The following is a 24,941-nucleotide window of genomic DNA, read 5'->3' as shown; positions in this document are numbered from 1 at the left end:
CGAAGTCACAACCGTTTTCAGAATACACAAACTCACAAAATTTTGCAAATAATCATGATAAAGCAACAAAACTTGAAAATGGTTATTTCGTGATTTCCAGTCGATTTCATACAGTTTTAGGTAGTTTTCATTTCTGCAAAACCATTATTCATTTTGAAGTCTAGATGATTAACATAAGCTAGAGGGATGTTGAAAACATTATATTTATCAAAGCGTTCATCGAAGTCACATGCGTTTTCAGAAAACACAAACTCACAAAATTTTGCAAATAACCATGAAAAAGAAACAAAACTTGAAAATGCTTATTTCGTGATTTCCAGTCGATTTTAGACACATTTAGGTAGTTTTCATTTTTGCAAAACCACTATTCGTTTTGAAGCCTAGATGGTTAATCAAGCTAGATGTGTGTTGAAAACATTATATTTATCAAAGCGTTCTTCGAAGTCACAACCGTTTTCAGAAAACACAAACTCACAAAATTTTGCAAATAACCATGAAAAACCAACAAAACTTGAAAATGTTTATTTTGTGATTTCCAGTCGATTTTAGACACTTTTAGTTAGTTTCCATTTTTGCAAAACCACTATTCATTTTGAAGTCTAGATGGTTAATATAAGCTAGATGGGTGTTGAAAACATTATATTTATCATAGAGTTCATCGAAGTCAGAAGCGTTTTCAGAAAACACAAACACACAAAATTTTGCAAATAACCATGAAAAAGCAACAAAACTTGAAAATGGTTATTTCGTGATTTCCAGTCGATTTCATACAGTTTTAGGTAGTTTTCATTTCTGCAAAACCATTATTCATTTTGAAGTCTAGATGATTAACATAAGCTAGAGGGATGTTGAAAACATTATATTTATCAAAGCGTTCATCGAAGTCACATGCGTTTTCAGAAAACACAAACTCACAAAATTTTGCAAATAACCATGAAAAAGAAACAAAACTTGAAAATGCTTATTTCGTGATTTCCAGTCGATTTTAGACACTTTTAGGTAGTTTTCATTTTTGCAAAACCACTATTCATTTTGAAATCTAGATGGTTAATATAAGCTAGATGGGTGTTGAAAACATTATATTTATCAAAGAGTTCATCGAACTCACAAACGTTTTCAGAAAAGACAAACAAACAAAATTTTGCAAATAACCATGAAAAACCAACAAAATTTGAAAATGCTTATTTCGTGATTTCCAGTCGCTTTTAGACAGTTTTAGATTGTTTTCATTTTTGCAAAACCACTACTCATTTTGAAGTCTAGATGGTTAATATAAACTAGATGGGTATTGAAAACATTATATTTATCATAGAGTTCATCGAAGTCACAAGCGTTTTCAGAAAACACAAACTCACAAAATTTTGCAAATAACCATGAAAAAGCAACAAAACTTGAAAATGCATATTTCGTGATTTCCAGTCGATTTTAGACACTTTTAGGTAGTTTTCATTTTTGCAAAACGACTATTCGTTTTGAAGTCTAGATGGTTAATCAAGCTAGATGGGTGTTGAAAACATTATATTTATCAAAGCGTTCATCGAAGTCACAAGCGTTTTCAGAATACACAAACTCACAAAATTTTGCAAATAACCATGAAAAAGCAACAAAACTTGAAAAGGCTTATTTCGTGATTTCCAGTCGATTTTAGACACTTTTAGGTAGTTTTCATTTTTGCAAAACCACTATTCGTTTTGAAGTCTAGATGGTTAATCAAGCTAGATGTGTGTTGAAAACATTATATTTATCAAAGCGTTCATCGAAGTCACAAGCGTTTTCAGAATACACAAACTCACAAAATTTGGCAAATAACCATGAAAAAGCAACAAAACTTGAAAATGTTTATTTTGTGATTTCCAGTCGATTTTAGACACTTTTAGTTAGTTTCCATTTTTGCAAAACCACTATTCATTTTGAAGTCTAGATGGTTAATATAAGCTAGATGGGTGTTGAAAACATTATATTTATCATAGAGTTCATCGAAGTCAGAAGCGTTTTCAGAAAACACAAACACACAAAATTTTGCAAATAACCATGAAAAAGCAACAAAACTTGTAAATGGTTATTTAGTGATTTCCAGTCGATTTCATACAGTTTTAGGTAGTTTTCATTTCTGCAAAACCATTATTCATTTTGAAGTCTAGATGGTTAATATAAGCTAGATGGGTGTTGAAAACATTATATTTATCAAAGAGTTCATCGAACTCACAAACGTTTTCAGAAAAGACAAACAAACAAAATTTTGCAAATAACCATGAAAAACCAACAAAATTTGAAAATGCTTATTTCGTGATTTCCAGTCGCTTTTAGACACTTTTAGGTAGTTTTCATTTTTGCAAAACGACTATTCGTTTTGAAGTCTAGATGGTTAATCAAGCTAGATGGGTGTTGAAAACATTATATTTATCAAAGCGTTCATCGAAGTCACAACCGTTTTCAGAATACACAAACTCACAAAATTTTGCAAATAACCATGAAAAAGCAACAAAACTTGAAAATGCTTATTTCGTGATTTGCAGTCGATTTTAGACACATTTAGGTAGTTTTCATTTTTGCAAAACCACTATTTGTTTTGAAGTCTAGATGGTTAATTAAGCTAGATGGGTGTTGAAAACATTATATTTATCAAAGCGTTCATCGAAGTCACAAGCGTTTTCAGAATACACAAACTCACAAAATTTGGCAAATAACCATGAAAAAGCAACAAAACTTGAAAAGGCTTATTTCGTGATTTCCAGTCGATTTTAGACACTTTTAGGTAGTTTTCATTTTTGCAAAACCACTATTCGTTTTGAAGTCTAGATGGTTAATCAAGCTAGATGTGTGTTGAAAACATTATATTTATCAAAGCGTTCATCGAAGTCACAAGCGTTTTCAGAATACACAAACTCACAAAATTTGGCAAATAACCATGAAAAAGCAACAAAACTTGAAAATGTTTATTTTGTGATTTCCAGTCGATTTTAGACACATTTAGGTAGTTTTCATTTTTGCAAAACCACTATTCGTTTTGAAGTCTAGATGGTTAATATAAGCTAGATGGGTGTTGAAAACATTATATATATCAAAGCGTTCATCGAAGTCACAAACGTTTACAGAAAACACAAACTCACAAAATTTGGCAAATAACCATGAAAAAGCAACAAAACTTGAAAATGTTTATTTTATGATTTGCAGTCGATTTTAGTCAAGTGAATCAACCTGTGTGTGTGTGTATGTATACGGCCTTCCATTGCATACACTGTCTATCCAGGGTTTAACAATTATTTCCAGGATCTCAATGTAAGTGGCAGAGTTAACTCTAAGGCCTTGTGGAAAGAAGTAAGGTGGCATCACATGTGCTTCATTGCTAACAACCCCTAAAACCATGACAGTTGCAGGAAATTTTGTATGCATAACACTTGGAACTTCAGAAGGGTCTGCACATAACCATCTGTCATTTCTTCTGTTAACTTTTTGATTTTGGTTGAAATTTTTCTCGTTTTAGAAAAACCAAATCAAATCTTCTTCTGCTGGATTTTTCAGTTTGTTTAAGAGCCTTTTAGATCTGATATAGTGATTTTTTTTTTTTTTTTTTTTTTTTTTTGCTTTTTCTGTCAAATCGACCTTTCCTCATCATATAAGACTTATATCTGGACAACATTTCTGGCTGTTCCTCCTGACACATGGAGATCTTTTGCATTTGACCTCATGGACTTTCTGGGATTGTAATCAATGGATAAATTCAGGTGTTTTGATGATTTCAGAGCATTTAGAATGCTTTTTATGCTTTGATACTGGTGATACGTTTCCATCTTCAGTCTCTAGCTTTTTAGAAACTTTGTAGACAAAAGATCTGGCAACTTTTAAAAATCAAGATATTTCTAAATCACTATGCCTTTATAACCACAATAACAGCATGTCTCTTCATTTCTTGAGTAAGCTGAGGGTCTGCCATTATTATTTTCTGAAACAAAAATTATACAGAGTTAGCAAAAAATGCAGCAATGACCCCAAAAAGTTATGTCTTCAAATACCTTATGCACCCTGTATATATATAATGCAATGTAATGTTGACCCTCTTCTCTATTTTCAGAAACTTGTTACCCTTGGCCAAGAGACAATCAACCCAGCTCGACCCAAACCATTGTCACATAATGACTGAACAGCTCCAGCGTTATACACTCATAGGCGAGTCAGTGCCTGGAGGTCGTGCGATTAAAATTCTGCGTCTTGTCGCCTTTGCACCCGCTATGCCACCCTCAATGGATTACAGCATCAGGGTTTACGTTGTGGAGGATACCCAAGATGCGTTGGAGGTAAGAACACTCACTCTCTGTTTTTGCATAGGTGCATTGTCTCCTTGAGCAAGACACTTTGTTTCACCTTGCTCAGACTACTTGGCTCTATACATGTACCAGCCAACTACTAGTGTAGCCCCCTCTCTTTCTCTCTCTCCCACTCTTTCTCCCTCTCCCCTCTCTCTCTCCCACTCTTTCTCTCTCTCTCCCCTCCCTGACAATAAGATCCCTAATGTTCTGCAGAGTTAAGACAGGTAGGGAGATGGCTGTGTCTCAATGTGACTCCATCTGCACCTAATACAACTAGCAAAGGCTGGGTATCAACTGCGAAGTCATATGCAGTTCCAAATAGCTGCCATCTCTTCATATTTCTGTATACATGTGTATGTCTGTGTACATACACACACACATATTTAGGTTAATAAATAATTCAAATATTTGCATTTCAAATAATCTTTTCCAGAAATCAACAATTGTAAAAATTTTATGCGATAATGTCACATGTTCTATATGTACCTTAAAAGACATCAATCATCACAACACACACCTTCACTCACTCACTCTCTCTTTCTCACCCTCTTTCTCTCTCACATACACACGTGCAAGCACGCATACATACACACACACATGTCCATTTCATATAGACGTACATACATCTTTCACTTTCTTTCTCTGTTCTTTCTCTGTTCTTTTCGCTTTCTCTTCTTTCAATTTCTGCTCTCTTCAAATAAAATGTTTTCGGATACAACTGCTTACAAAAATAGGGATTAATGTATAATTTCTTTCTATGTTCATAATTTTTTGTTTACAATATTGGGAAGAATATGCCACCAAAGAAAAGACTTAATCTCTCCAGAAATAAGTTTAAAGCAAGGAGGATTGTAGAAAACCGTAGGTGAGAGTCTGAAAAGAGAAGCTAGATGAGATTTTCTCAATATCAGCAAATGCATGTTGCATCACTTAATGCCTGATCATTAAATCAATGTTTTAATGATTAGACAGTGGTCCAATAGAATAGCTCTGAGAAGTAGGCTACGTACAAATTCGTTCTTCACAACACCTGAAGCTGTTTTCAGATATGATCCATCCCATTCTTATAAAAATAATAACTCTGTCTAAATTGATGTGCTAAACAAAAATTAACTTTTCTGTAGAGCTTTAAAATTTTCAAATGAAACAAATGGTATGTGCTGCTCAGGTGGTCAGGTAACATTGCCAGCATTACCAGCTCCTTCTCAACCTCTTATGGATCTTCTAGAAGGCATTTCCATCCAGTCAAAGGATTTTCTGAACAATATCAGACAATACAACTCTGCAAATGACATCGTTTGTTGCATCTAAGAAGATAGATAAACATGAATTTATGACGATGTCAAAGTTCAAGGGTGAGTCTATCACCTAATTGGTTCCCTGTTACCCACAAATGAACAACCACAGTTCCTCCAAATTTACTTTATGAGTGGTATAGGACAACAAGCCCGAAGGAGGTGTCAACATTTCAGATGATGGGTCGTGTTAGACACTGTGCCAACTGCTGCAAAAGAGAGTATATCTAATGACAGCTTCTTGGTGCATTCAAAAATCACATAACCCCCACAGGTTAGAGCCTGAAATAATCCAAACAGATGCATAGCATGTTGCTTAGTCGAATTAGCCCATCATTTACTCCACAAATGTTTTGTTGTCAATGCTGCGCTTTCCCATTTCACCTGTCTCAACATAACTGTAATATATTATATACAAACTATGCCATTTTAATCCTGAGCAATGCCAGGTGTCTCTGCTAGTATATATATATATGCATACACACACATGCTTGTGTAGAATTTACCTTCATCTATATCTATTTCTTTCTATAGTCTGCTTTTCTCTCCAACTGTTTCCCCAAAACAACGGGAAGCTTAATTCACAGCGATGTAGCTTGTAGCATGATGTGTGTGTAGTGCACTCTGGTTGTGTGCATTTTGAAGTGTTGGGGTGCACACAATTTATCAAATTGCAATAGTATGTCACTTTGTATGACTAATGCAACATGTGCATAAATTACTGTGCAGCAGCGTTGATTGGTTTAGGAGGAGGGTTGGGTAAGAGGTTATTGTTGATCAATACAAGTATTGATATTAAACTGTAGTAGTTCATAGGATGCGGATAGTGATGGTGGTTGCGTAGTCCCAGGTCACCCTGATCCACTTGTCCTATCATGCACAAAGTAGGTAGCCGAGTTTTGACATATTCACATCTCTACACACTTTGACATGCAGCAAAAGAATGTATGAGATGCAATGGACATTTTGTACTCTCCCAGTGTGGCAGTCCCGATATATTGTATGTTCTCAGTGTGGCAGTCTCGACATAGACTCTCTTCACTGTTTCATTGATTTCTGAAGGTGTTGTATACTCCAATATTGTAGGGGTCAACAGTCCTACAATAACTTTCTTCTCCATCTCTCTCCTTAAAGGAGCTTTTTTTACAGTCCTGCCTTCTTCTCTAAGTCATGCAAAATTAAGCACCTCTCTCTCAGTTTCTCTCTTTGTCTTCCTTTCTCTCACTCTCTCTCTCTCTCTCTCTCTCTCACATGCACATACACACACTCTCTCTAACTCTTTCTCTCTTCCACACATCAGGGTGTCATCCAAGTTGAGAGGAAGCTAGGTGGGCGCCTCCTCGACAAACCAAAACAGATTCCATTCCAAGATGGCGGAAATAACCTGTGTCTTACTATTGAAGAACTTTCCTCTGGATGGAGAAGTAAATTAGCTGCTAATTACCAGGTGAGTTAATTACTTTCCCCACAGCTCTCCCTCTTCAATGGAGAGAATGTGTCAGAAATATGTAGAGCCTGTGAAACTTGGAATGTGTCTAAAATCGACTGCAAATCATAAAATAAACATTTTCAAGTTTTGTTGCTTTTTCATGGTTATTTGCCAAATTTTGTGAGTTTGTGTTTTCTGTAAACGTTTGTGACTTCGATGAACACTTTGATAAATATAATGTCTTCAACACCCATCTAACTTATATTAACCAGGTGTCGGTTGTTTTATCTACTCCACATTTCGAGCAATTACAACAAGATGTGTCTTTGAGAAACAGTTGCTCCCATAAAGCAATATAAAATTTGGGATTTGCAGAGGGTCAAATTTGGTTACAAAAACAGAACAATGAAAACAAACAGTAAGGGCTGCTAAGCCATAACAAGGTGAGGTGGCAAACGCTGGAGGAACAAGCTTTGACAAAAGAAAAGATAGGAGAGGAGACAGACAAGAATGCGTGTGATCTGTGTGCCAGATCAACAGGAAAAAAAGAAGCTCAAGTTAGGAAAAGAAAGATGGCCAATGGTCATGTGTGAGCAACGAGAGAGTAAAGGAGGGAGAGTGAGAAAGAGAGAAGGACAGATGGAGAACAGTGAAGGAGAGAGGAAAAGAATTACAGAAAGGATGAGAGAGAAAAAAACGAAAAGGGGACAAGGGGAGATAAAGAGAATTATATGTATATGTGTATATATATATACACACACACACACACACACACACACACACACATATATATATATATATATATATATATATATATATATATATATAATGAAAAATATTTCAATACAAATGTATTAATACAAATGTATCAATTTCCAGCAAAAAATAGCCCTTAATCTGGGTTGTTCATTTTCGGATGTTCTTCCTAAGGTAAGACAAGTTTTTCATGTTTTGTTGCACACACGCATTTTTGCCAGTATATACGCAGTGAAGCTATACAATAGCGTCGTTTTTATATCGATTGCTATTCTCCAGCAAATATCGGTACCTTGTTGTACCATTCTTATGAATTTATATATATATATATATATATATATATATATATTTGTGTATATATATATTAATAGTTATCGTCAAGCCAACATGGCAATCTAAAAAACAGGACGAATGCTGCTGTTGATTAGCTCCAAGAGGCCACCGCCTCTAGCTATGTAACACACGAACCTGTGTCCATTATAACCTTCGAACAGGGGAAGTCAGCCGCTTCCCCTTGCTGGTCTCGCATCTACAGACTAGTTTCGGGGTATTGCCCCTTATCAATGTAGAGCAGCCGAACCCAGCAGGCGTTGCTACTGACCGTCTGTACGAAGGATTATTTAGCTAAATTCAGTGGAATACATCCACTGGTTTTCAAAAACAGAAATATTAATATTTCTAAGTCTCTCTAAAGGAGACTACGGCAGCAGTACTGGATATTAATAGTTATTGCCAAGCCAACATGGCAGTCCAAAAAAATAGAACGAATGCTGCCGTTGATTAGCTCCAAGAGGCCATCGCCTCTAGCTGGCTGTGACACACGAACCTGTGTCCATTATAACCTTCGAACAGGGGAGTCTCCTGTGGGGAAGTGGCCAAAGAGAAGTTGCTTCGGAATTCTGATATCACTCATATGTGAGAGATGACCTGACCATCTAAGTTGTATTTTGATGGGGATGGCTTCAATACCTGATATATTGCATTTTGTTAGTACCTCACTGTTATGAATATGGTCACTTGGTTTCCTGTTGGAGATAGTACGCAAGCATTACATATGAAAAGCATCAAGCTGGTTGATGTGCTTTTGGTACAGAGTCCAAGATTTAGCACCCGAAAGCAATGTTGTCAAGACTACTGGCTTATATACATCAGCTTCCACCTTCAATGATACATTGTGGCTATGCCAAAGCCTGTGATAAACGCTTACCAAAAGTGGAGGTAGCCTTCCTAATTCTGGACTCAATTCCTCTATCCATCTCAGCATCATTGGACACGATATAAGTGAAGGAGGAAACAGTTTTAATGCTTTCCCATCAATATATCCAGTAGGGGCAACAGTGGGAAGATGGTCAGAAAAGGGCTGATGAACAAGCTCAGTTTTCTTGATGCTGATGGTCACACCAAAAGACTTTGATACATGTGAGAAGTTGTTTAGAATCCATTGCATGTCCTCAAGTGTGTGCGCTACAAGTGCACAATTGACTGCAAAGAGCAAATCTTGAACTGTTTCCACCAGCATCTTAGTTTTTGCTCTGAAGTGCTGTTCGTTGAACAAGCCACCACCAGTTCTGTACTCAAACTTTACTCCTTTAACATCCTCGAATGCTGTTTCCATCATGATGGAGAAATACAGAGCAAATAAAAGTGATGCAAGAACACAGCCTTGTTTTGTTCCATTTGAGACTGTGAAAGAATGATGAATGAAACATTTCCCTGCTAGATCTAATAGAAGCCATCATCTCTTGATGGAAAGAAATTATGACTATCTTTTCTGGAATACTTGGCTTTCTAAGGACAATCCAAAGAGCATCCCTAGATATGGTATTGAAACATTTAGTTAGATCTACAAAAGTGACAAGAAGGTCGTGCTCATGAGCCTTTTCCTGCAGCTGCCTTAGACTAAAAATCATATCCACTGTGCCTCTACCAGCCCAAAATCCATACTGAGATTCAAGCAATACTAATCTGGCAAGGGCATCATTTAATCTAAGATAACCCTTCCAAGGATCTTCCCAGCAACACATAAAAGGGAGAAACCTCTATGGTTTTCACATTCACATTTGTTACCTTTGTGCTCATAAAGATAGACAATAGAAGTGTCTTTGAACTCCTGTGGGACTGATCCTGATTCCCAGATTAAGGAAAATAGTCCACATAACTTCTTCAGCAGGAAACTGCTTCCACATATCTCGGCTGGTATGCTATCATTGCCAGATGACTTTCCATTCATGAGCTGTTTCATGGCCTTTTTTATCTTAGCATTTGATGGAGCAACTGACATTATATATATATATATATATATATATATATATATATATACTAGCAGAAATACCCGGCATTGCCCAGGTTAAAGAGAATAATGAAATCTAAAAACGCTGTCTAGACTACGCATCATCTTTATATATAGAGATGTATATATACACACGCACCCAAACACACGTATATATATGTATATCAATATAAATATATGAAAGTCAATGAAGTTTCGTAAAAGAAGGTGATCATGTACATACTTTCTTGCTGTTGTGATTATAACACCTCATTGTAAACTATGTTCCTTGTTTTCCCTTGTGGAGCATATACAAATAGGTTTTTTGTTGCTGCCCACTCTTGAGCAGCCAACATACAGTTGTCCATGTGAGAAGCAGGGCTCTTCCAAGAGAAGACCAGCTACAGACAGTGTTTGACCCTGATATTTGTTTATGGACATGGCAAAAGTCACACGAAGGGGGAATTGTAGTCTTCTGAATGTAAAAGGAATGTCTGCTCCTGATGGAATAAGAGGAATTCTTGGAATAAAGACGTCATCCCCTTTTGCACATCCAGAAAGAATGGTAGCCTCGATAACGTGTGACATCATTTTCTAAATAATGCTCATCTGTTATGTTCGGGTTAAAATTTCATCAACATCAAATATATATGAATTTTCATGGGAGTTATGGCCGTTATGCAAAGAATATAATTTCCAAATTTCATAAAGATCCATTCAGTACTTTTGACGTAGTTTTGGATAAGAAAACAAATGACTAATGTGTGTGTTTGTGTGCATGTGTATGTATGTGTGATGGGTGTATATATGTATAGATATCTGTATGCATGTATATATGTGTACATATTACATGTACATCTATATATATATATATACATCTACACATATGTATACATATACATGTATGTATAGATCTATATATATATACATATACGTGTACATCTATATGTATACATATACATCTCTCTCTCTCTCTCTCTTTCTCTCTTTCTCTCTGAAAGTATCTGTCATTACAGTATCGAAATGGTGTACATATACATGTATATATATACATATACATCTCTCTCTCTCTCTCTTTCTGTCTCTCTCTTTCTCTCTTTCTCTCTGTGTGAAAGTATCTGTCACTACAGTATCGAAATGTGATTGTTTCAGTTAGTGGAATAGTTTCATTTTTAAAGTGAAAGTATTCGACATGAGTGTTTTTGTTTCACTTTTGACACGTAATACTTAAATAGTGGAGGAGATATTATGTTGCCGTGTGCTCGAACTCTGCAAGAAGTTAATAATTTTTTTTGACTAAAACACAACTGGAACCCTAAGTAAGGCATGTGTAAAATTTTAATGAAATTGGTTGCGTAGTTCTCGAGTTTTAGGGATTCACACAGACAGACAGACAGACACACATTCTCATTTTTATATATATAGATATATGATGGATTTCTTCCAGTTTCCCTCTACCAAATCCACTCACAAGGCTATAGTAGAAGACATCTGTCCAAGTTGTCCCATTGTGGGACTAAACATGGAACCGTATGGTTGGGAAGTAAACTTCTTGCCACATATCCACATCTGTATATATACATATATATCCAAAATTAGGGAATGGAGTAGATAAAATCCAGGCTACATATGTTTCATAGTTAGGAGAACCTCAGAAGTAATTACCCAAATGAGGGGTAATCAGCTAGCGAATTGTTGAGTAGCAGGTTACCCCTCATTTGGGCAATTTCTGCTTCCAAGGTTCTGCTAGTTATGAAACATATGTAGCCTGGATTGTATCTACTCCATTCCCTCAATTTGGGATTTTTATTCACACACAGCAACCCCTGCTACTAACTGTAAACTACAAATAACTTTTTCCAGCTTATTGAACTTTGATATTGGAAAAACTTACCAACTTCCACGTCAATAAACCACTATTGTTCCTGAAAGTTGTTTCTATACCTTCAACAGACTGGACGAAGCTTACTAACTTCCTACACTTTGATCCTTTGGATTTTACCTTTACATATTATATTTAAGTCCAAGATATACAAGATAGACATATAGTGATTAGATAAACCCACCGACAAACACAGAAAAACAGAAAAATAGACAAACAGTAAGTACAATCCTTTAAGCAATGATAGTCACTTACTGTCCAGTATGAAGCTTCATCTATGGGTATGTCGCAGTTATAGACTGACAAAATCCAGGCCCCCTGCCGCATGTTGGCGCAATGTTGGAACGATATGACAACAGGTTTCTTCAGTAATACACTTGTGGGGCCGCACAGAATTACTGGACTGAGTATTGTCTGTTTGTTTGGAAATAAGAGAACAATATGTTAGTGGGGGGGGGTGGAGGTGGTAGTGGTATGATGGTGGTGGTATGTGTATGGTGTTGTGGTGGTGTTTTTTTTTTCCAAATAGGGAATCTGGGACCATAAAGTCTGTTCTTTGAAGATGGAAGTGGGTGTCATATGAAAGACATTTGACTGCTATTTCTAACAGGTCTAGCTACCATGTAATGGTCTCCCAATGAATCTATATGGTAGCTAGACCTGGTAGAAATAGCAGCCAAGTGTCCATCAAATCACACTCTACAGTCATATGCATGTATACATGTATAAGCCAATGAAGGATACCTCTATATAGTACCTAGACTTGGTAGAAATAGCAGCCAAATCTCCCTCATATCACACCCTACTATCTGATGTGTGTGTGTGTGTATGAGCCAATCTCTGATGAGACAGCTAGGCCTGGTAGAAATAGCAGCCAAATTTCCCACAAATCACACCCTTCTGTCTTATGTCATCAGATCTCTACATTATAGTGAGACCCAATGGACCACCTACGGACACAGTTGTCATAGCAACAGCTCACCTGTTAATTTAGGTCTGTCTTTATCATCTCTACATACGGCCAGGAACACCTCTTCACTATCTCCTTTACAAATGGCACCTTCGGGAACAGTTAGACTCACACCTGAAATAGCAGACAAACAGAAAACCATTATTATTGGAGGATGGGAGTAGCAAGAGTGGAGAGGCCGAATGGATTTACTCTGAGTATGTTTTTTTAAGGAGAAGGAAAGAAACTGGAAGATGGCAGTACTACCTATGCTTGGGAGATGGTATAGTAATCAAGACGAATGCTGCCGTTGATTAGCTCCAAGAGGTCACCGCCTCTAGCTATGTGACACACGAACCTGTGTCCATTATAACCTTCGAACAGGGGAGGTCAGCCGCTTTTCCTTGCTGGTCTGGCATCTACAGACTAGTTTCGGGGTATTGCCCCTTATCAATGTAGAGCAGCTGAACCCAGCAGGTGTCGTTACTGACCGTCTGTACGAAGGATTATTTAGCTAAATTCAGTGGAATACATCCACTGGTTTTCAAAAACAGAAATATTAATATTTCTAAGTCTCTCAATTCCTCTATCCATCTCAGTATCATTGGACACAATATAAGTGAAGGAGGAAACAGTTTTAATGCTTTCCCATCAATATATACAGTATTACTCTAAGTGAACTGCCTTGCTTTTGGGGCTCAGTTATTTATTTTTGTGATTTACATTTATATATATGTCCCTTTGTTGTATCATTTAATGTGCTAGAGTCTTCCCTTGATTCTGTGTCATATCTCATCCTCTGTTGTCATTGTCTTGCACCCTTGTGGCCAATAACAGAAATCATTCTTCTTATTATTATTAGGTTGGTGAGCTGGCAGAATCGTTAGCACACCAGGCAGAATGTTTAACAGCACTTCATCCATCATTACGTTCTGAGTTCAAATTCTGCAGAGGTTGACTTTGCTTTCCATCCTTTTGGGATCGATGAAAGTACCAGTTACACACATGAGTTGATATAATTGACAAGCTCCTCCCCCAAAATTTCAGGCCTTGTATCTTTAGTAGACAGGATTATTACTATTTTAGTTTGTCTCAGGTTCGGTCTTATTCCTGGTAGGAATTATGTGGATAGTGGGTTACTGCCTGTAACTTTAGGTATCCACAAGTTTTCAGCAGTCTTTCAAGTGGTTTGAACCCTCCTGATAATCAATCCTTGCTCTCCTTAAGAGACAAACTTTCTGTAGGATTTCTACCAGGTATTCTGTTTCAATCTCCTTCAACCATTTGTCTATATCTTGGTTTACTGTTCCTAATGCACCAATTATTATAGGTATGACCTTTACTGTTCTCATGCTCCAAATTCTTCCTATTTCAAATTTTAAGGGATTGTATTTTCTTTGTCTTTTACCTCTTTCTTTATGATCCTGGACTCAAACGAGAATAATGGGTCAATGATTTAGCAACTTTGCTTTTCTTTACCTATAATTGTTATATCTGATCTATTATTTTCTAACTTCGTGTCCATTTGAATAGCAAAGTCCCACAAAATCTTACATTTCTTCAATTCCAGTACTCATTCAACTCGGTGATTGTACCATATGTTTCCAGCTTCAAATCCCCATTTCTGGCACAGTTCCCAGTGTAAAACATTTACAACCTGGTCATGCCTCCATTTCTTATATTCTTCCCGTGCCAACTTGGAGTATTCTTCCACAATGTGCACCACTGTCTCGTTCCAAGTTTCACAGGCTCTACATTTTCCTGACACATTCTCTCCATTTATATTTTTTCTCAAGTTGTTTGTTTTTATCGCTTGATCTTGGGCTGCTACAATTAGGCTCTCTGTTTCTTTTCTTAATTCCTCCTTTTTTTTTTTAACTAAGCCAAGGATCTTGTTCCACTCTTCAGTGATTCTCCAAAATTGGCCATGCAGAGGTTTCTCTTTGATCTGTCTGACATACTATTTTTGTATTTTGTTCTTGTTCTTTTCTCCTATTATGTGCTTCATCACCTGTCTTTGGTAGATTCTGTCTTCATTAACTGTCTCTAGTATTTTTTTCTCTGCTGCTCTGTAAATACTCTACTAGACTTCTTCTTTCCATCTGTACACATTCTTCTACTGCTATTAAGTCTCTTCCACCCTGGTCTCTCTTCAAGTACAGCCAGTTGATATCAGCTTTCGGATGGTGGGTTCTATACATCATCAACAACTTCCTAATTTTTCTGTCAAGTTTCTTTATATCATTTCTTGTCAAGTCTAATTTTTTTTTTTAATCCTGTCTGCTTCCAGTATTCCCAAATATTTATTCCATTGTCCTTTTTTGACTGCACTCACTGTTTGCTCATTTGGCATTTCAATTCCCTGGCTTCTTTCAGATCTTCCTCATTTCATTTTTAACAAAGCACACTTTTCCATCCTTATTATTTATTATTATTATTATTATTATTATTGAGTGAGAGCAATGTATGACATCAAAGTGATGTTGGGGACAAATATACGAAGCCCAATATACCCATCATGACTACCCGTCTGATAAGGGTACACCAGGCACATGCATCACAACTACATGTGTGTGACGTGCTGATCTCATATCAAGATAAACAGTGCATGACCTTGCAGGTGAGGTACAGATAGAATTTTCTTCAGGTTGTATAGCCAATCCCACTCAAAAGGTCCAGGAAGAAAGGTTGTTTGAGGGTGATGAACGAAACACCCATCTATCCAGTGGCGAAATATTGAAACTCCAAAGAATTCCTCTCAAAACAAGGCTATGATGCCCCCGCCACTATATATATGTACGCATGCACATGTATATATATGTATATATACATATTTTATCTCTCTCTCTCTCTCGTAGTTTTTCCTTAAGGTCTTCAGGTTCTGGGTATATATAAATGAGAAATCCATTCTAAATTATCTCAATCTCTTCTCCGCTGACATACTACGACAAAGTCTCCAAGATGCAGATAAGATAGAGATTTTAATTTATTTACGGCCTCAAACATCTCATACCTTTCGCGCTTTAGTCTGCCCTCTATTATTTATCTTGTTTCTTTCCATGAAATTCAATTGAATTCAGTTTTTGTCTTAAATTCATACTTATTCATTTTCTAAGCTTCCTAAATTCATGCTACGTATATATTCTATTCACCTAGATTTCATTGCTCTTTTAAAAATTACGATTTATGCATTGTTGTCTCTCAAATATTTAAAATCTACGATTAAGAGCCCTATCTCCTCGCTGATGGTACACCCGCCCTCCCACCCCCTCCACCGGAAGTGCATTCCTCTGTCATCCTGTCATCCTCGGCTGTCTCCCGGAACCCATCTAGTGGCCTTGGCCATCCTCTCCCCTACCTTTGGGTAGCGCATTAAGTTTGAGTAATGTTTGCAGGTTGTAGGTACTGTTTTGCTTATGAATTCTTCCAATTGCAAGTTTTCTTTTCAGGTACACGACACTGCTTTCCCCCTTCCCAGGCTACAGGCCCACACCCCCAACACCCATACTGTTAGGATTGGCACTCTCAACGTCGGCACACTGAAAGGTAGATCTGGTGAAATTGTTGAGATGCTTGAACGGAGACGCGTAGATATGTGCTGCATCCAGGAAGTAAGATGGAGAGGAGGTTCTGCGAGGTTCCTCACAGGCAAAGAACACAGGTACAAGATTTTCTGGGCAGGGAACACTGACGGGGTCGGGGGCGTAGGAATACTTCTAGCGGAGAAATGGGTGGATAAGGTAATCGAGGTCGTTAGAGTAAGTGACAGAGTACTTAAGATCAGACTAGTGCTTCATCATAGATTAGCTACTGTCATCTCAGCCTATACACCTCAACCGGGGCTACCAGATGGTCTGAAAGACCAATTCTATGACACCCTCTTGCAAACTACCTCGTCGACGAGTGACAGGGACCTTCTCTTTGTGGCTGGAGACTTCAACGGTCATGTCAGACGTCGTGCTGGAGGCTTCCATGGCATACATGGAGGCTATGGCTTCGGTTCCCGCAACGAGGAGGGAACCAGACTGCTGGAGTTCTGTGATGCAGCCGATCTTATGGTCTGCAATACCAACTTCAGGAAACCTGCCAGTCACCTAGTCACCTACCGCTCCGGCAGACACTCTAGCCAAATCGACTACATCCTTGCCAGAAATAGGGAAAGAGGGCGGCTTATAAATGCCAAAACCTACCCTGGCGAAGAATGTACCCCACAACATAGATTAGTAGTTAGCGACTTTGGGATCAAGGCAAAATGGGTGCCCAGAATTAGACAGGCTTGGAGGAGAAGGGTGTGGAAGCTTAAAGACCCTGCAAACGGACAGAGACTTAGAGACAAGTTACTTGAAGCATTTAACGAAATAGAAGGGGATATAGCATCATACAACGTGGAAGACAATTGGAGATTTCTGCGGGACAACCTGTTGAAAGCCACCGACCAGATTTGTGGGTGGTGTAAGGCCCCCTCCCGACCCAGAGTAACGTAGTGGTGGAACAAGAAGGTAGACAGGGCTATTAGACAAAAGAAACAGGCTTGGAAGGACTGGAAGAACGGTAGTAGCAGGGAATTGTACCAATGTGCCAGAAGGGAGGCTAGGCGACAGGTTTATTTAGCCAGAGGGGAAGCAGATAAGGAAAGATTTGCCAATGTTCTGCGCCGTGAGGACCAAAGACTCGAGGTATTTCGTGTTGCAAGACAGTGTAGGAGAGAGAATAGTGATGTTGTAGGAGAGAAATGTGTTCGCATGGATGATGGTACGCTTGCACTAAATGAGGATGCAAAGAAAGAGGTCTGGAGATGCCACTACGATAGATTGCTTAATAAAGAGAATGAATGGGAGAAAGAGAGCCTGCCGTATGTCGACCCAATAGAGGGACCAGCTATCCGAGTTGATAGTACCAGGGTAGATAAAGCAATTAAGAGTATGAAGACCGGGAAAGCCCCCGGCCCATCAGGAATCACTGCAGAGATGCTCAAAATATCTGGCAGTGTTGGCTATAGCCTAGTCACCCGTATTACGAACCAGGTGATACACGAAGGAGTCATACCCAATGACTGGTGTAGCAGCATCATAGTCAACTGCTACAAAGGTAAAGGTGACGCTTTAGATACAAATAATTACAGAGGCATCAAGCTGTTAGATCAGGTTATGAAAGTTACAGAGAGGGTCATAGCCCAACTAATTAGGGAGCGAATCAATTTAGATGAGATGCAGTTTGGGTTCGTGCCAGGTAAAAGCACTACTGATGCCTTATTTCTAGTGAGACAGTTGCAGGAGAAATACCTAGCTAAGGATAAACCTCTGTACCTGGCTTACGTTGACATGGAGAAAGCCTTTGACAGGGTCCCCCAATCCCTTATCTGGTGGTCAATGAGGAAACTTGGGATAGAAGAATGGTTAGTGAGAGCTGTGCGAGCCATGTACAGAGATGCTGCCAGTAAGGTGAGGGTTGGAAATGAGTACAGCAATGAATTCCGGGTAGAGGTAGGGGTCCACCAAGGTTCCGTCCTCAGCCCCCTATTATTTATCATAGTCCTCCAGGCAATCACAGAGGAGTTCAAGACAGGTTGCCCCTGGGAGCTCCTCTATGCTGATGACCTTGCCCTAATTGCGGAGTCACTATCAGAACTAGAGGAGAAGTTTCAGGTGTGGAAGCAAGGTCTAGAATTGAAGGGCCTTAGAGTCAACCTAGCTAAAACCAAAATCCTAATAAGTAGGAAGGTAGATAAAACACAAACCCCTTCAGGTAGATGGCCCTGCTCAGTATGTAGAAAAGGAGTAGGTAGTAACTCTATAAGATGTACCCGGTGCAAGCTATGGACACATAAGAGGTGCAGCAACATCAAAGGCAGGTTAACTAGCAAGTTAGTTTTTGTTTGTGGCAGATGTTCAGGTGCAATAAAGACTGTAAACAAACAGGAAACAACTTCTATCTCATTCCAGGGTGAAAAACTAGAGGTAGTCGATAGCTTCCGCTATCTGGGCGACCAAGTTAGTAGTGGGGGTGGGTGTGCTGAAAGTGTAGCTGCTAGAATAAGAATAGCCTGGGCAAAGTTTAGAGAGCTCTTACCCCTGCTGGCGACAAAGGGACTCTCACTCAGAGTAAAAGGCAGACTGTATGACGCATGCGTACGAACAGCCATGCTACATGGCAGTGAAACATGGGCTGTAACTGCTGAGGACATACGTAAGCTCGCAAGAAATGAAGCCAGTATGCTCCGTTGGATGTGTAATGTCAATGTGAATACCCGTCAGAGTGTAAGTATCTTGAGAGAAAAGCTGAACATTAGAAGCATCAGTTGTGGTGTGCAAGAGAGACGATTGCGCTGGTATGGACATGTGGTGAGTATGGATGAGGATAGCTGCGTGAAAAAGTGCCACACCCTAACAGTTGAGGGAACCCGTGGAAGAGGTAGGCCCAGGAAGACCTGGGCTGAGGTGGTGAGGCAAGACCTTCGTACATTGGGCCTCACCGAGGCGATGACTACTGACCGAGACCTTTGGAAATGTGCTGTGCATGAGAAGACCCGGCAAGCCAAGTAAGATCGTTGCCAGTGCCCCTGGACTGGCTCTTGTGCGGGTGGCACATGAGATGCACCATTTTGAGCGTGGCCGTTGCCAGTACCGCCTGACTGGCTCCCGTAGGATTTTCGAGTGAGATCGTTGCCAGTGCCCCTGGACTGGCTTGTGCGGGTGGCACATAAAAGACACCATTTCAAGCGTGGCCGTTTTCGTGCGGGTGACACGTAAAAGCACCCACTACACTCTCTGAGTGGTTGGCGTTAGGAAGGGCATCCAGCTGTAGAAACTCTGCCAAATTAGATTGGAGCCTGGTGTTGCCATCCGGTTTCACCAGTCCTCAGTCAAATCGTCCAACCCATGCTAGCATGGAAAGCGGACGTTAAACGATGATGATGATGATATATATATATATATATATATATATATATATAAATATAGATATATATACTTACATCTACATACACATATATGTATATACAAATATATATATATGCTCATATATACACATATATATATTCATATATATGTACATGGTTCCAGATTGAGTCCCACTGTGTGGCACCTTTGGCAAGTGACTTCTACTATAGACTCGGGCCGACCAAAGCCTTCTGAGTGGATTTTCTAGACGGAATCTGAAAGAAGCCCGTCGAATATCTGTATATATATATATATATATATATCAAATAATAAGCAACACGGATTTCAAAAGTGATTGCAGTACGCACGTTTCATGCTACTTCAATTTATTTAAGTAATGTGAGCATTACCTTAAATGCAATATGAAGAGCAATCTTCAGCTGCACGAAAAAATGTAGAAAAAAAGACATATTACAAATGTGGCAACATATTAAAACCAAGTGGGAGAGAGCAGAGGAAGAATATATAAGTCCATCTTGACATAGCAGGGTCTATCAGTATTTTTAAACTTTTAAACTTAGGAACAATCCTAATCTAATCAATAATAGATTAGACCTTAGGGTATCATGTGTGCATTGCTCTACTCACACTTTTAATTTTTTTAAAAAATAGGACTTTTATTTAAACAACTAAAGTTATCAAAATTTATAGTACCTTACTTCTATTATAGTCATCTAGAACTATCAACTAGCACATATTTATTTTGGTAATTGAAACTTTACAACATATATTCCTGATCTCTATCCTTAACATCTAATCTACTTAAATCAGTCATCAGATTCCTGTATTGATTATCCTTGTTATTTCCTAACATCCTTTCTTTTCTCAGTCCCTTAAACATCAGTATACACATTATTATAAACTAATATAAATCCGATAATAATTTTTATCTTTTATTCACATTATATAAATAAGGCTTACCTATGTGTCTCCTAAATAGTATCATTATCGTCAGCTAATAAGTTTTTTAAAAGATAATTCAAAATAGTGTTCATGATCACTATATGCTTAATATACTTAATATCCTTAAATTTTACACCCTATCCAGAGCCCCTGAATTCAATATTGACATTATTTCATGATTTTTGTGAAAGATAACTACATCTAATTTTATTTTATTAACATACCTCTTATTGTGTAAACATTAGTTAGAATTCTGTTGTTGTCTGTACCACTATACTGTTACTCTATTCAGACTAAAAGTAAAAAACCTATTTGACCCATATACCTAGGGCTATAATTCCTCAACATTAATTCCTCAACTTTTTGATAGTAATAAAATGACCTGATACTACTATGACCAGTGAAACCTCTAGATTCTAATACTTTTATAGCCTTGCCCATGCATACTGCTTACACCTTCCCTCTCTTTAGAAGTAATTGTCCCTTTGCTATCACCACTAGATAAGAAACAATAGAATTCTGAGACAGTTAAAACTTTTGTCTAAAATCAATTACTAGCCTGATAGACCCTGCTATGTCAAGATGGACTTATATATTCTTCCTCTGCTCTCTCCCACTTGGTTTTAATATGTTGCCACATTTGTAATATGTCTTTTTTTCTACATTTTTTCGTGCAGCTGAAGATTGCTCTTCATATTGCATTTAAGGTAATGCTCACATTACTTAAATAAATTGAAGTAGCATGAAACGTGCGTACTGCAATCACTTTTGAAATCCGTGTTGCTTATTATTTGATTTTAATCACCCATCCTTTTGGGATGTGAAATTCGGGTGCCTTCGCATAAGTACCATATTCAAGCCTTGAATCTATATATATATATATATATATATATATATATATGTTTGTGTGTCTATGTTTATCCCCCCCCCCACTATCGATTGACAATGGATATTGGTGTGTTTACGTCTCCATAACTTAGCAGTTTGGCAAAAGAGATCAACAGAATAAGTGTTAGGCTTACAAATAAGGATAATAATAAATATTCACAACAGAGATATAAAAATAATAATAATTGCTCATGTAAAAATAAAAAAATATGTCCTTTACAAGGACATATTAAATATTGATTTCCTGAGTATATTATTGATGAGTTTATGAATTTATTAATAATATAAAAACACATATATACACATTTATTTGCTCAAAATAATTGAGCACTCAACATAAGTTCAGTTATATATTCTTTTAGAATATTACTTATAAAAGTTATATATATATATATATATATAATATTTTATCTTTTACTATATATATGTATATATATGTATGTTTGTGTGTCTGTGTTTGGTCCCCCACCCAATGTCTCTTGACAACCGAATCTGGTGTGTTTACGTTCCCGTAACTTAGCAGTTCAGCAAAAAAGAATGATAGAATAAGTACTAGGCTTACAAAGAATAAGTCCTGAGGTCGATTTGCTCGACTAAAGGTGGTGCTCCAGCATGACCACAGTCAAATGACTGAAACAAGTAGAAGAGTAATGAGTGAAGTAAAAAAACCATCATTTTGAATTTCAGTCTGGTAAGATTAAAAACATACATACATACATGCACATAGTTTTTCAAACAATTATGAAAAGCTGAGGTCATACTAAATGCAATTGAATTATACTTTGAGAGGATAAATTGTAAACAACATTCAAGGTTAAAGAAATTCAGGTCAGTTAAGGAGTGGCGTGATATTGAGTGAACAAAAGAAGAAATGAATAGCCTTATTGGCTGAGACGACTTACCTCCTGCTTATTACAAATATATAACTAGGAAACTGAAATCGTTTTATTCATAGCAGCGAGAGAATTTGAAGCTCGACGTCTCCAACTGAAAACCTCTAAACAAACTTACTCAGCTGAAAACCTTAAAACACAAACTTATCCAACTGAAAACTTCTGATTCAAGGTAAAGAAAACGTTTACTTGTCTTAAATCTTGTCATATATATATATATATGTTTTTATATTATTAATAAATTCATAAACTCATCAATAATATACTCAAGAAATCAATATTTAATATTTTGAAAGACATACATCCAACATGACACGGCAACATAATAAATTTAAAATTTAAAATACAAATATACGAAATATAAATATCAATATATATAAAAATCTGAATATAGATAAATATATGTGTGAATATATATGCGTATAAAAATTTATGCGTATTTAAACATGAATATTGTAAAGTCTAAAATATAAGATATATTATTGTCAGTTCAAATAGACGAAAAATTCATACATATAAAAAAACTACCATAATAACAATAATGTTAATAATAGCAATAATAATGACATCATAAATAGAAGTGCAAATAAATATAAGAATATAAATACGCAAACCCCTAATAATAATACTGATATAATACGACAGCAAAAACATAATAAATACCATATAACTGAAAAAAGACAAAATATAACAATAAACCCAATAATACAACCTAATATAAATAAAAATAAGTCACAAAAAATGAACACACATAACTCCAACATAATAGATACCACAACGAATTCTATAAATAATACTTTATATACCACTAATAATAATAAGGATAATAATAAACATTCACAACAGAGATATAAAAATAATAATAATTGCTCATGTAAAAATAAAAAAATATGTCCTTTACAAGGAAATTGCAAAAGATTAAATATAATATATAAATGCATAGTCACAATAACTAATAACTCACATAAAATGGTATACATAGGGAGCTCTATTAATTCTAAACAAAGATACCTGGCACATATACATTCCTTTAAACCAAATACAAATAATAATAATACAACCTCATTAACTACATATATACAAAAACTCAATAAAAATAAAATTAATTATAAACTAAACTGGTCAATAATAGATTCTGCTACACCATACACACATAAATCAAATAATTGCCGTTTATGCACATTAGAATTGCTGAATATATTACTATATAAACTAGATAACTTAATAAATAATAGATTAGATGCGATAACATCATGTAAACACAGGTATTATAAAACCTTCAAATATTATAATAAATCTAAAAATAAGGTAAAATAAAAAACACGTGTGTATTCTTATGAACATATCTATATAAAAAGCGCACATATTTGGGTGTATATACCTATATATATGTATATATATATATATATATATATATATATATATATATATATGGGGGTAAATATTAGATATATATGCATGTTAAACATAGAGACTTAATAAGGGAAGTCTAATGATAGCAATTTACAATTAATTAATTAAAAATAAATACTTAAGAATTTGAACTCAGATTCCAATATATTACTTCATAAAAAAAATTAAAAAAAATTTAATTGAAATTGAATTTGAAATGCAATCTTCTAACAAAAACTATTTATTTGCAATATTCTGAGGTCTAGCCAAATTTAAAACTTAATGTTGAAATATTCGCGGTGGATGAATTTTCAAACTTGGATCGGATTTATATGATTACCAACACGTCTAATAGCGGGATGAGTTTTGCCGAGGTCTTCTATACATTTAGAAAAAAAATATATATATACCAATTCTTATACAAATAAGTGTTTAACACTTGAAATTTCAACAAAGGATGAAAGGAATGAACTTTACATATTTCAGAAGGATTAATTTGACAATTTATAGAAAGGACAGTATATATTTTATTATTATTTTTAATTTTTTAATATTTCTAATGTTTTAATATTATATATATATACTATTGGTTCTTAATGCATCTCTGAAGAGCAGAATTGCTGATAGTAAGATGATCTTTAGATCACTTTGTGATTATAGTAATATCCGCGAAATGATCTAAGATATTTAACTCTTTAAATTTTAGGTTCCTTTATATTTTATATTTTAGACTTTACAATATTAATGCTTAAATACGCATAAATTTTTATACGCATATATATTCACACATATTTATCTATATTCAGATTTTTATATATATTGATATTTATATTTCGTATATTTATATTTTAAATTTTAAATTTATTATGTTGCCGTGTCATGTTGGATGTATGTCTTTCAAAATATTTCCTGAGTATATTATTGATGAGTTTATGAATTTATTAATAATATAAAAACACATATATACACATTTATGTGCTCAAAATAATTGAGCACTCAACATAAGTTCAGTTATATATTCTTTTAGAATATTACTTATA

The 24,941-nt window shown here is 36.3% G+C and overlaps 1 protein-coding gene and 1 long non-coding RNA gene across 11 annotated transcripts in view; one reads left to right on the top strand and one right to left on the bottom strand.

The window, feature by feature from the left end:
- Nucleotides 1-507: 507 nt before the first annotated feature.
- Nucleotides 508-23,634, bottom strand: LOC149130332 (uncharacterized). 7 transcript variants are annotated; one of them, XR_016238946.1, is made up of 4 exons: nucleotides 22,519-22,656; nucleotides 12,921-13,022; nucleotides 12,194-12,352; nucleotides 508-3,943 (listed from the first exon to the last, which is right to left on the bottom strand). It is a non-coding gene; the product is annotated as an uncharacterized LOC149130332 (long non-coding RNA). The 7 variants fall into 7 exon arrangements; XR_016238949.1 differs by lacking the exons at nucleotides 508-3,943; nucleotides 22,519-22,656 and adding exons at nucleotides 22,179-22,246; nucleotides 22,334-22,381; XR_016238947.1 differs by lacking the exon at nucleotides 12,194-12,352.
- The window catches only part of LOC149130331 (uncharacterized), an 80,777-nt gene continuing 62,757 nt past the window's right edge, over nucleotides 6,922-24,941 (top strand). For 3 of the 4 annotated variants that reach the window (XM_089345169.1, XM_089345168.1, XM_089345166.1), the window contains exon 1: nucleotides 22,568-22,681. The gene's annotated coding sequence lies outside the window, so the exon portion shown is untranslated. Of the gene's footprint in view, nucleotides 7,050-22,567; nucleotides 22,682-24,941 lie in introns of those variants that run through there. The other variant, XM_089345167.1, reaches the window with a different exon arrangement.

The sequence above is a fragment of the Octopus bimaculoides genome, chromosome 29 (assembly GCF_046866305.1).
Source record: "Octopus bimaculoides isolate indiv1 chromosome 29, ASM4686630v1, whole genome shotgun sequence".
Taxonomy (NCBI): domain Eukaryota; kingdom Metazoa; phylum Mollusca; class Cephalopoda; order Octopoda; family Octopodidae; genus Octopus; species Octopus bimaculoides.
Note: the sequence above shows the minus strand (reverse complement) of the source record. Positions and strands in the feature narration are given on the sequence as shown.